The sequence below is a fragment of the Pleuronectes platessa genome, chromosome 15 (genome assembly GCF_947347685.1).
Source record: "Pleuronectes platessa chromosome 15, fPlePla1.1, whole genome shotgun sequence".
In the NCBI taxonomy this organism is placed as follows: Eukaryota; Metazoa; Chordata; class Actinopteri; order Pleuronectiformes; family Pleuronectidae; genus Pleuronectes; species Pleuronectes platessa.
Window position 1 is genome coordinate 20,022,672 of NC_070640.1, and position 11,906 is coordinate 20,034,577.

General features: G+C 41.2%; 1 long non-coding RNA gene across 2 annotated transcripts; it reads left to right on the top strand.

The window, feature by feature from the left end:
* The first annotated feature begins 8,851 nt into the window (after positions 1-8,851).
* LOC128457115 (uncharacterized) lies at positions 8,852-11,679 on the top strand. 2 transcript variants are annotated; one of them, XR_008341904.1, is made up of 6 exons: positions 8,852-8,968; positions 9,377-9,559; positions 10,179-10,265; positions 10,393-10,457; positions 11,026-11,173; positions 11,404-11,679. It is a non-coding gene; the product is annotated as an uncharacterized LOC128457115 (long non-coding RNA). The 2 variants fall into 2 exon arrangements; XR_008341905.1 differs by lacking the exon at positions 10,393-10,457.
* Positions 11,680-11,906: the final 227 nt, after the last annotated feature.

Genomic DNA, 11,906 nt, shown 5'->3' on the forward strand with positions numbered 1-11,906 from the left:
TCAGGAGGCACAGACGGGAGGATGTGCATCTCAATGGCGGATCGCTAAGTGGCTATGTGACAGTTTATTTTGAGCGGAGTTGGTAAATAAACTTCTCATCTGGCTCCACTATATCTGCCATTGCCAATACTGATTTGTGTTGTTTAGTGTGCTTATCTATTGAGATAGGTATGGAACTGATTCTGTCTAGACAACCTAATTTATTTATTTTTATTATAATAAAGGGCCTTCTTTGTATGAGATAAACCAGTCGGCTGCATATGGAACAACAATGTTGTCCAAAGCCAAACAGTCGACATCACTATAGCCCTCTATGTGCCAGCGAGTCAGGAGTTTTTTTTTATTTTATTTTGCGAGATGGAAAGCTTGTCAGAGTCGTACAAAGCTGCAGTACTCGTCTGTGTGGGGTCAATGCCGGGGCCATCTTTATTGGATGTCTGCCTGCCTCACTTGTCAAGATCCCTGCGATGCGTATACATCGGATGCCAGCTTTCTGTCATCATTGAAATATTTTGACAGGAGGTGGAGAAAGAAAGACAGGAAAACACAAGTTCCTCGTGCTTTTGGAAAGACTTTCCTTGTCAAAGTGGAAAGGGAAGAATCGGATCCAGCTAAACAGAGACCACTCTGTGTGTAGCATGATCGGAGAGCAAGCTTTTGTACTTTGATTTTGATAGATTCACCAAACCTTCCTCTTTCTGAGAGCTCCCGGTTGTTTAACACACACTGAACAAGATCGGGCTAATGTAAAAATATCCAGCATCTGTGGATTGTGAAGAATTTATGAAACCTAATTAAGTCTTTTCAGTTTAATGGGCATAGGGTATGTTCATCATTAGGAGCCTCATCACATATTAATTTCCGACCTAATTGTGTGTCTTCCTTCCAGCTTAGGTCCAAAAAAAAGCCTCTATATAAAAAACTGCAGTGCTTTCATCCATACAGTCGTGTGTGTAAGTTGCGTGCAGAGATGACTGTTGCTATAATAGTGTTCTGTAACCTCAGGCTTTGTACATTGAGATCTGCTCTGTTCCTGCTGACTGCGGCATCCAATCCTCTGGCACACGCCTCTCGGAATCATTAAGTGCCATCGTACACACACAGGAAATGAAAGGAAGGATTCTGTTAAATGCTATCAAACTAAGTGTCCTCAGCTTTTAATGAAACCGCATGAACTGCAATTACACTACTTTGTATTTTGTACATGTCGAAATAGATCATGAGGCTGCTGGTCAACTATTATTTAGTTTCTCTCATGTGAAGTTGTCTGTTTTTACAGCCATTTTATTTTGGAGCCTTTTATATTATAACAGCTCCTGTACAAACACAATGGAACACACATCCCCATTATGTTCACAGTATTAAAAGTGACAGCAGGCCAATAGCTGTGCTGTTTCCGTGGGCTGAAACAAACAAATGGTTATGAATAAAACTGCTGATCCCTGAAGAGGTGGGGGGTTGATGTGGGATATTGCTCATGTGAAACAACCTTTAGATCTTGCCTCGAAGGCTGCTTAAAGCTGTACACATGCAGGGCCCCAACTCCCCTGTGGATTATGGATTTCCCAAGTTCCCTTGAGCTACACTGTATTAAAAACACCTCTTTAACATGCTGGTAAATGATAAAACATGAATCTACTACCTGTAATCTCAATGCGCTGTGCGTTACCCAGCACTATGTTGTTATTTTTCTAACCTCACTGCAGAGTGTGCTCACGTAGAAGGTCAAAATGTCCTTTTTAAAATGTTTACGTTATATTTTTCTTTAAGGATAAATGACTTTGTCAAGCACCATTTGTGTAGTAATATTACACTTCTGTCAAGGTGCATAGCCTCGATTTCTCTACATTCATCCTTTACCGAGAACTGACAAAGAAGAGTCTGAACAAAGATCACATGGCTGTCGCTCTCAATTCAAGACATCCACTCAGAGAAAACTGAGCCGTGTGAAGAATAAGTCCTCACTGAAGAGACGACTCTGAGACAGACTCAGTGTCTTTCTTTCCTGTTCCTCCTGCTTATGTTCTCCAGACTGTCTCCGGTCTTCTTCCTCACATCTCTGTATGTTTATGAAATAACCAAAAAGCCACAGAATAAATGCAGATTTTAAACATTTACAATTTATGTTTTCATGTTTTGCATCATTCACATCAACCAGAGCGAATTTACAGCCAATTGATGTTTTTCCATTGACTTCTGATTCCTAAATTAACCTCATGTCATGTCTGAATCGTTTGAATGCACAGTTAATCATGTGGTCCATTCATACAAGATGTTTAACTCAAGGCTCTAATTTTGTCTATTTTTTGTGCCTTTTTTGTTAGATAGCTTTTTTATTAACAGGCAACAACTGATTTAGACAATATATATATATATTCTATTCATAATCACACATACAAATAAAATATATCACTCATGTACACCAGAGATAATTGAAAACATTAAAATTGAAATGACCTGCTTCAATATGGCATGAATATCAAAATTAATCATTGAGTCTTTTCCAACTGAGGAAAATGCTTGAGACAAATTCAAAATATCTCTAGAAGCCATCCACCATAACTGCAGCTACACTTACTTATTCCACAGTTGTTGGTCTGTCCTTCTGTCTGTCAGAACATTCAAAAATCACTTCCTGTTTGGCAATTTGTCTTCAAAAGGACAAGCACACTGTTTTGTTGCTGCGATGCTTTATACTGAGTGGACTTACAGAGCTTTTACTTTGAAAAGTTGTGAACTTGGGTCTGATGATTGTGTCATTTGCTCAACAGACAACATGAAAGAAAAATAACACCAGTTAATTAAATCATTCAAACTTATATATAAACCACACAAGTGAACAGTAATAAAGAATATTTAGTTTAATTTATTAAAAAGACTATAAAATCTTTATTGTAGTTAAACCAGGTAGCATGAACACAAAGATTTCCACCCTCACTTTACAGTGTTTGAGGAGGACTCACTAATGACAATGACTAATTCTGAAGGAGCTTTGGAGCATTAACACAGGACAAGACAACACCCCATTCCAAACAGGCAGGTGTAGAATATTTAGAATATGTTAGTCTTGTGTTTAATTTTGGCTTCTGTATACAAAGACATGAAAACGTTGTATTTACCCTGGAGCATGTTGAACCCTCTTTGCTCCTCTTTTACTCTGTATCATAAATACACAGTATTAGAAAGATCTTGACTGAAAGCAAAATTCTCAAAGCACTGTGGCTGTAAAATCTGTGATAACACGACGACGATTTAATTTAATTACCACCCCTATTATCCACCCGGATTGCCGCTGTCAAACTTAAGCACCAGGAATTAAGTGGGTGAAAATTTCCCCACATCGCGAGCTCTCCCTCTCCCGACCAAACTTCAACAGAGCGCTCCATATTCATGACACCTTTTGGTATTTACAGATTGCTCACCGCACACAGACAAGCATTTAACATATGAAAGAAGCAGCTGTTGTTTTCATGGAGATGTGTACAAATCCTTTTCATTTAGTGGCTGTTGATGTTGTCATGTTGCTGTGCATCAAAGCAGGAGGGGGGTGGGGGGGGGGTGGGGGTTCCTTCCTGCAGCACCGGGGCTGTGTAAATGTGCTGATGTTGTATTCGACTGATATTCACACGACATGTGTTTTCTTCGCCTCAATGTGCTGGTGCTGCACGAGTTGTAGGACAATACATGAACCTTTATCTTCAGCTCGGTGGCACGCTGTAGGATTTTACAGCCTAATGGAAACAATAACTTTGATGTGGCGGTGGAAGTATAAATAATGCATTTTATGAACGAATGCGCAGGGGATTGGGAAAGGTCAGGGAGAGTTTACACAGCAATATGTGGCAGATGGAGGGCAAAAACCAAGAGTGAATTATTTAAAAGGGGGGAGCAGGCAGTGCAGTGACAGGAGGACAATTCAGAATGAATCCAGTTTGCCAACCTCGTCCGCCCAACCCAGCTCGCACGACAAGGACCTGGGAGCAAAACTCCATTCGATTTAACCTTCTGTCAAGTTTGTTCAATTCAATGTAGCTCCATATATTAGACACACAGCTGCGAATGTGGTGGATTAGCCAGACACGGAGCACTGAGAGCAAACGCGACATCAATAGCTGTAAATGTAATAATTGAACCGGCCTGTCATTTAGCTGGCAAGCGGTTATCGGACAAGCAAAATCACCATTTGATGGCAGAATTGTGACACCACATTCTCCATTGATTTCCACTGACGGGCTGTGGTACTGGGGAGAACAAGCTGTCTGTCATGCGATCAAATCTATAGCAGCTCATCGATTCTCTCTACCAGCGGAGGGGCTGCCCAGGAATAACTGACTGTGCTTTCTTTTCTTTTTTCATATATAAAGCAGAATAACAAAAACCTCAGCAATACATTCAATATGCCAGACTCCTAATGGGAGCTGCCAGTGGTGCGTTCCTTCAGGCACCATGTAAGGGAAAGTCTGGTTGTGCGTTGACATGAGGTCGCACCCACGTGTGTCCTTGTCTGCTTAAGGCTGCGACTGCACACCTGTAACTCTGTTGAAGGAATCTGGACACATGTTGAGTCTTTTCATGTTTTATGAGGGTGCCGACCGAGGGCTTGTTCGCAGTGTGAGCTAAAGGCATAACAAGGGCACCTGTCACTCGATAACACACCTATTGTGCTCTCCTTTCTCCCAGCCATGTTTCAAAGAGAAGCCCTTAAGAGATGGAGGAGACGGGAGGAGGAGGAGAGGCCAGGAGGATGGGGTGAGGGAAGAGAAGAGGTAAAGAGATAAAGGCTCTTCTTTATCTCTTCCCTCCGCTCGCTACTACCTCCATAATGGCCGGAGCTAATAATTGACAGTTAAAGCTTAACAGAGTAAATGGTGGATTAATTCAGATCCACAGTGTCTCAGGCAAGCTGGGAAGAGATTCAATGTTCAACGTTAAGATCTCCTGATGAAAGCCTCCTGCTATATCATTGTTAAAGTGGAGACACTTTATATTTTGACTGCTCAATTTGTTACAGTGAGCTGTTATTTTAAATCAGTGAGTGTAAAATTGGGTTTGAGAACCACATTCTGCGTGCACCAAGGAAAGCTTTCTTTCAGTAATATTTGCCTAATTCCTGCTGTTGATGCATAGCTGCATGTATCTGTCTGGATGTCTGGAGTAAAGGATTCAACAGAGAATGGTGAATGATCCGTGTTTAGTTACTTTTCCAACGTGAGGACGTATGAATCTCCCCTTTAGTTAGACAGTGATAATTAGAAAAGCACATTTACATTTTCAGCTCATTTAGTGGGTGAGAATCATGCGGTTTTGATTGAGTGCCTTATTAGCTTCACTCAGATGAAATGGCAGGTTACCAAACTTCAGCTTGTGGACTTGTGAAAGCTGCTGTTCTGATCTCAGTGATTTTGGGGAAACAAAATCAGTCTAGGATTGTTCAAGTTGAAGACTGAGCTATGCTAATGTCCCTCAAATCGGATCCTGTAACCTTGAGTTAATGGTGATGGACAATCCAAAATGTGGAAACAGGTCATAATGCCAACAAACTGTAACAGTAATATAATATCAACAGCAATATTTAGCTTATGTTTAGTAATAATATTAACATGACATGTTTATATGACATTTAGAGCCATAAGCCATTGATCATACATCATCCCCCCACCTGTCTGTTCAATTAGGCAATGGTGAATATCTAATAACAGTCATAATAACAATTTTAGGACAAAAGGCCAAAGAGATGGACTGACTGACATTACGATCCTGTGAACCATGACACTGGCATGACTAAAGCTCTCTGTGAGAGAGCCTGCCTGCGTCATGCAGTGCATCCTCACCAGCCTGATAAGGATGTGTCCTAGAGAAACTCAGAAAGCCCTAAAATCAGTGTCTGATTAGTTAAAGTCTAATAAGTGAATGACATCTCCTTCAGATATTCAAGCACAAAAAGACACAAGACAAGCCGGGGCTAGGAAAACCCTCTGTGTCTGACCTGAGGGCAGGGGTACAATATGCTGCACTTCTGTTTCGGCGCATGCATCCAGAGCCTGTGACAATGAACCGATCAACTCCTCTCCTCCAATTGCGTAGGAGAGTGAAAGCTCCTCAGGCAGAGACTGAACGCTCATTAGGAAATGAAGAAGATGACATTGATGGGACTTTTTTAAGAAGCACTCCAGGGAACCTTTAAAATCCCTCGACATGTGTTCTTGTTAGTTTATTAAACACTAACAGCTCTGTGTTATCTAGTTATCCAGAGAGCAACTGTGATGGTGCAAGCTCATTTGCACGCTTTTTTCCAACCTAGCAGCACATTACAGGCGCTGAAATACAATATGCAGGCGATCCAGCCGGCTCTTGTTTCTGCTGTGAACGCAGCTCTCTCCCAATTGTAATTTAATCCCGAGTGCTTTAAAGTCGTTATGACAAATCATCCACTTTGCTATTAGGGCCGGCCTGTAACTCTGGCGTTTTATGGTTCATAAACTGTGTTTTGCTTTCATACATTAATGATCATTATACACTGTTAAAACAAAGTGTCAGAGCATGTCTTGGCACTGAATATGTGCAACAATAAACAGTTTTTCAGGCTGCTTAGAGCTAAGTTGAATGACTGTCTTAGGACTAAACAAGAAGATTCACAAGAGCCACTTTGTGTGTTATGTCTCCACATTATGATCTTCGATTGGTTTGTTTTCATTCGTATGCTAGAGAGGTTTGTGCCGCTTCACATCCAAGCGTATCTTTTAATTCAGTTGCCCAAAAGCAAGGAATTTTCTACCGATGAATAGACTGAACGGATTGAATAGATAGAAGGTATTTCACTTTGGTTGTTTTTCAAATATATTATTTCTCTCACATGAAAAAGAAGCATCCACAGACGTGCTTTAAATGATAAGCAGCTTTTTCCCTCTAATCCTTTGTGATATATCAGCAGTACTTGAGTTTGCTCAGTTGTTGCGGTGTTGAAATGTGTTTTTCATCTTATAGTAACATAGACAATAGATGTCTTTATGTGGAGTTTAAGAAATCTGTTAAACACTCCACTCTCACAGAAACCATCACTCACCTACTTCAAACTGAGGAGCTTAAATCCTCCTAAACCCAGCTGTCTGTCAGTCTGACAGGCACGATGTACTTCTGGATTAGATGCATGACAGCTGTGACACTGACACATGGCTTAGTGCCCAACACAATGGGGGAAATACAGCAGAAAGCATTGTTGGATGCTCTGCACGTCCCTTACACATGAGCACATGACGTGAGAACACAACTTTGAGAAGGCAAATGGGCTCTTTGCTTCCTCTTTCAACCGGTGAAGAAGAATTACCTACAGTGACAGCAGCATGCTTGTTCCCCTCTCTTTCTGTCTCGCTCTCTCATTTTCTCTCAGCTGTTCGTCAGCTCAGTGCTGCATTGTGGGGGAAGCCTGGCGGCTCTGTGAGGCTACACAGGCATCGACGGGGAGCTCTGAGTGATCTCCTGGAAGAAGATTTAAACTCTGAGCTCTTTAATGTGTTTCTGGGGAGGCAGGCAGGAAGGTGGGTACACAGGCCCTATCGTCTCCCCTCGGAGATGGCGTGGCTGGTGCCTGAAATGTGAATAAATTAGGAGGAGAGGCGCTGTGTTGATGCTCCAGGAGATAGCCTGGGAAAGTGGGGAGAGATTCTTTTGCAAATAGTTCCCCAAGGTGGAAGCCATGCGAGGAAAGGCAAACTATTCATCTTTGCACATTTAAGCGAGGCATGCTTGTGGTCTCAGCCTAGGGCGGTGCGGTGGTGATTTATTTTCATCTTCTTTGCTTTGAGTTATTTCACACTCACTCTTTCACAATTTTTCTTCCAGGTAAATTACATGTGTCTTATTGGCACCCCGACCATGTTCCGTGTCAATTACAGAGACTATGAAATTAATTAAATTAAATCAAAGTTCCCAGATGCTGAAAGAAAAGATTGACACATCATCCATCCACCAGGATCAAAGACCAAATGTCTCATTAAACAACAAGGGGGGATGCAAATGACCAGGAGGCATGAGACCATATCAATAATTCATGAGGTATTCCCATAAGCAACAACAAATCAATACTCCTCCCCAGCCACAGTTTCATCTCAGGGAGCTGTATGTTTCTACAAGACGGTTAAACAAACACAACTTAATTTTAAAGTTACAATAAGTGAATGTGCACAAATAGACAATGAATCTTCCTCTTCTAATGAGAACAGAAAACAATGCCTAAAAGAAAGTACAGAATACAGCAACCCAGTCTCATCAGAAAATGTTCAATGGCAACGTCGGTCCAAGTGGACCAACGTTGCCATCTCACAATCTGGCCTCTCAGATTGTGAGATGGTAACATTTAGTCCTCCCATTGTTTTGCATTGGCGTGTTCTCACGTCACGTGACTCTCAAGCTCCCGTTTGCGGAGAGGAAAACATGGCGGAGATTCCTTGTTTTTTCAGATAAAAATATAATTTTGTAACTTAGTTTGGGCATAAAAATACATTCTGACACCATTTCTAGCGAGAAATGTGGTCTTTGCTTCCACAGTCTTCAGCCAGTTCGTGCTTATGATAAATATTTTAATAGTTATCACGCATGTTTTTATCGTTGCTATGATGGTTGCCATGGCACCACGGGCGCAGCTTGGTGTTTAAATCACAGTCCCTGCGTGGTGTCCTTCAGTGATCGTGAATGTTATTCATGTTATATAATAGTAATATTTGAGGCTAGATTACATCTCTAATGAGAAGGATCATGCGAGTCTGTTTATACCGAGGCCGGCCCGAGTGCGCGACCGGCCCGAGTGGCGCGAGCCAAGCGGCCCGAGTGCGCGAGCGGACCGAGTGCGCGAGCGGACATGACGTGTGGCTGTCGTAAAAACCCTATTTGTAAACAACCAGCCCTTTAACTCGGGGCTGCGTCATAAACACGGCGCGCTTGGAAGACCACGATGTCATCTTCCTTCTGTCAGGTAAGTAGTTTATTGTTTTTAAAGATCGTTACGATCTAGGTTTACAGTCCGAGTGCGGAGAGAGTCCGTCAATCCACACTATGGACGCTGTTCATCAGCTAATACGCCATTGTTAGCCACATGCTTCAGCCCACGGTAGCCTGTGCTACCTGGGAGGTGAATACATGGTTGTTGAAAGCAGTTCAAGACGCTTAGCTCATCATTGAGGGACGCTACAATATAAATATAAACATGAATTTGATTTATGAATGCTTTAGATTAATAAGGAGTGTATTTGTCTACCATTACTCCACAATATCAGGTCAATTTGGTTTAATGTATAGTATGCACTATGACAATAATGTTTCCATGTTATGGAGTTGCGATTCATTTTATAAAACAATTGCTATGTTCTGTTTTTTAATCAAGGAGGATCCAAGTGAAGCTACAGGAGTTTCATTAACGTCAACAACTTGGACCAAACAGTTTGTTTTGCTTGATGAAGAGCAGGAAGGGCAGCCTGGAGAGAAAGAGAAGCCGGGTTGAGCCCACTACCATCATCCACGTACCACGAGGAAGATGAGGGAGAGAAATGATCCTACCATTAAAGAGGTACTTTTAAGTTACATACCAGAAAAAACATTTGATATAATTTGCCAAATATACATTTTTATTAAATCCCCAAAGTACACTTGCTGAAATACAAGTTAATATCACACTGAAAGAATTTTGATCAATCATGCTTCCCTGCTGTGATTGTTTAACTAGGAAAACAACTTTTTCCACAGGAAGGCAAGTAAATTTAAGGAATACATGTGCAAAGTTTTCCTCTGTTATGTATAATGATGACCCCCATCAAACATAATGTTAGCAATATTTACACCTTTTAATTTATACTGTTTATTTCTGTCTACATGTGTGAATTTGCCTTCATTAGTTTCAGAAAAGAGCGATGATGTATCGGTCAGTGGGCGGCAGCACGAGACTCCGCAAACTAGTCTGTAAGCAAAGCAGACGAAGGCATCGAGGTTGCGGCCTGCCATCATTGTTATTTTGCTTAAGGGACTGAATATGTTTCATGTAGAAATATTAGCATTTCCCTTATATCTACCAAAACTGCTTGTTTCACAGACTGCAGTTTTGTTTTGATCCGATGTGGTGTGCAAATACAACCGTATCTGCAATGGGTTGTGGGGCATTAACATTTGTAACTCTAATTTTGTTTTGACAGACTGTGAAAAGAACGTTGAGAACATCACCACTCTACAGGAAGACACAGTCCAGTAATGGGTGTCAGAAGTTCAGTAGTGAACGACAGGTACTGTGGAAAAATATGTGTCATTGTTGTACAATGTCCTTTGACTCTGTTTAAACAAGGTCAACACAAAAAGGTTTGATTGTAAACTGATATCGGTATGAATTCATGTTATTCTCCTCGTCAAAAGAAACAAACAATCCAAATTACCTGCAGAAAGCCCTTGATGGACGCTTCAGCTGCATCGTCAGACTGGTGAGACAGCAAGATGCCAACTTTAATGCCAATTTATTTGTGTAACATTCTGTGACCAAATGTATAGATAACTTTTTGTAGATTGTAAAAATAGATAACCCATTTATTACAAAAAAACTACACTAGAATTATCGCACTGCGTTGTATGACTCCGCTAACCAGAGCAGTGTCCGTCTACATATTTCTACATATTTTCTCTCATATAAATGACACTGTATCTCTTGACAACTGAAACCATAAGATGAGGTCAGTGTGGCCTTGACCTTTTTACTTTAAGACAAATACAAAGTTAGACAATCCGAAAACATGCAGTTATGCCTCCGGCGACTCGCTATTGCAGAGGCATTAAAACCGTAGTGTAGTAGATTGGATTTTATTGGTGTTACATTGGACATCTTGTATGGGTACACCAAAAAATATATTTGGTTTCACATTCTAGATGGCAATAAGCAGAGTCATCAACTCAGGAAAAATATTTCTGTAGAAAAGAAAGCCTTGTATGTGTGTATGTATACATACACACAAACGCACAATTGAGACGTTTTTGTCTTTTATCATATATTCTCAGGCAGTACTGATGCATTTACTGAGAGGGGACGTGAGGGCCTACTCTGCGTGCTCAGAGTTCAAGCCCAGCAGGCTGCAGCGGGCCTGACATATTCTGGAACAGCAGCACAGTCTTTGGATGACTCCTCTGAAGATGAAAACATGGCGAGGTACTTCTCCACTGATGAAGAACTGTGAGGGCTGTGATTAGCTACACTCTCTTGCTACAAGGCTACTCATGCTACTCCCTGGCAGCCTTAGGAAGGCATTAGCTTGCTGTGTGGTAGCTGTTAGCTTCAGCATTTTTAGTTTTTAGTGGCCTGTCTGACGTTTATGTTAAAAAAAAATCAGAGGGAACCATCTTCATAATTTAACACTATGGTTTGTTTGTGTCCTTCAGTTCTTCTCAAGAGAGGCAGTACAGGTGTGCCTCAGCTCCACGCTCCCTCCTGCAGCCTCCGCTCCTGATGCTAACCTCATGTCTCCATCACACCAAGCAGCAGACCTGGATTGACAGACCTTTCTCCAGAGCTGCCCCCTCCCTCTGAAACCCCCCTCTCCAAAACACTATTTGTGTAGTTTTTAAAGTATTTTTTGCATGAGAATTGTTGATCATAACATTTCCAGCAGATGCCTTAATATAATGTTTGTGCACAATAAATTACATTGATCATAACATAATGGTATTTCCTTGCACTTCTACACCATGATATTGTCAGATAAGATGCTGATTACATTAAAGCAGTGAATGCTCTGCTTTAAGCAACATAAACACACAATGATTCAATGGATCTGAAGTAGAATGGGCACATTACATTCTGTAGAGAATGCCTCAGTTATGGAAGTCAGAAAATAACTTTCTTTATCTGAGGTTCCAGTCATTTATAGTCACAGCAAAGCACA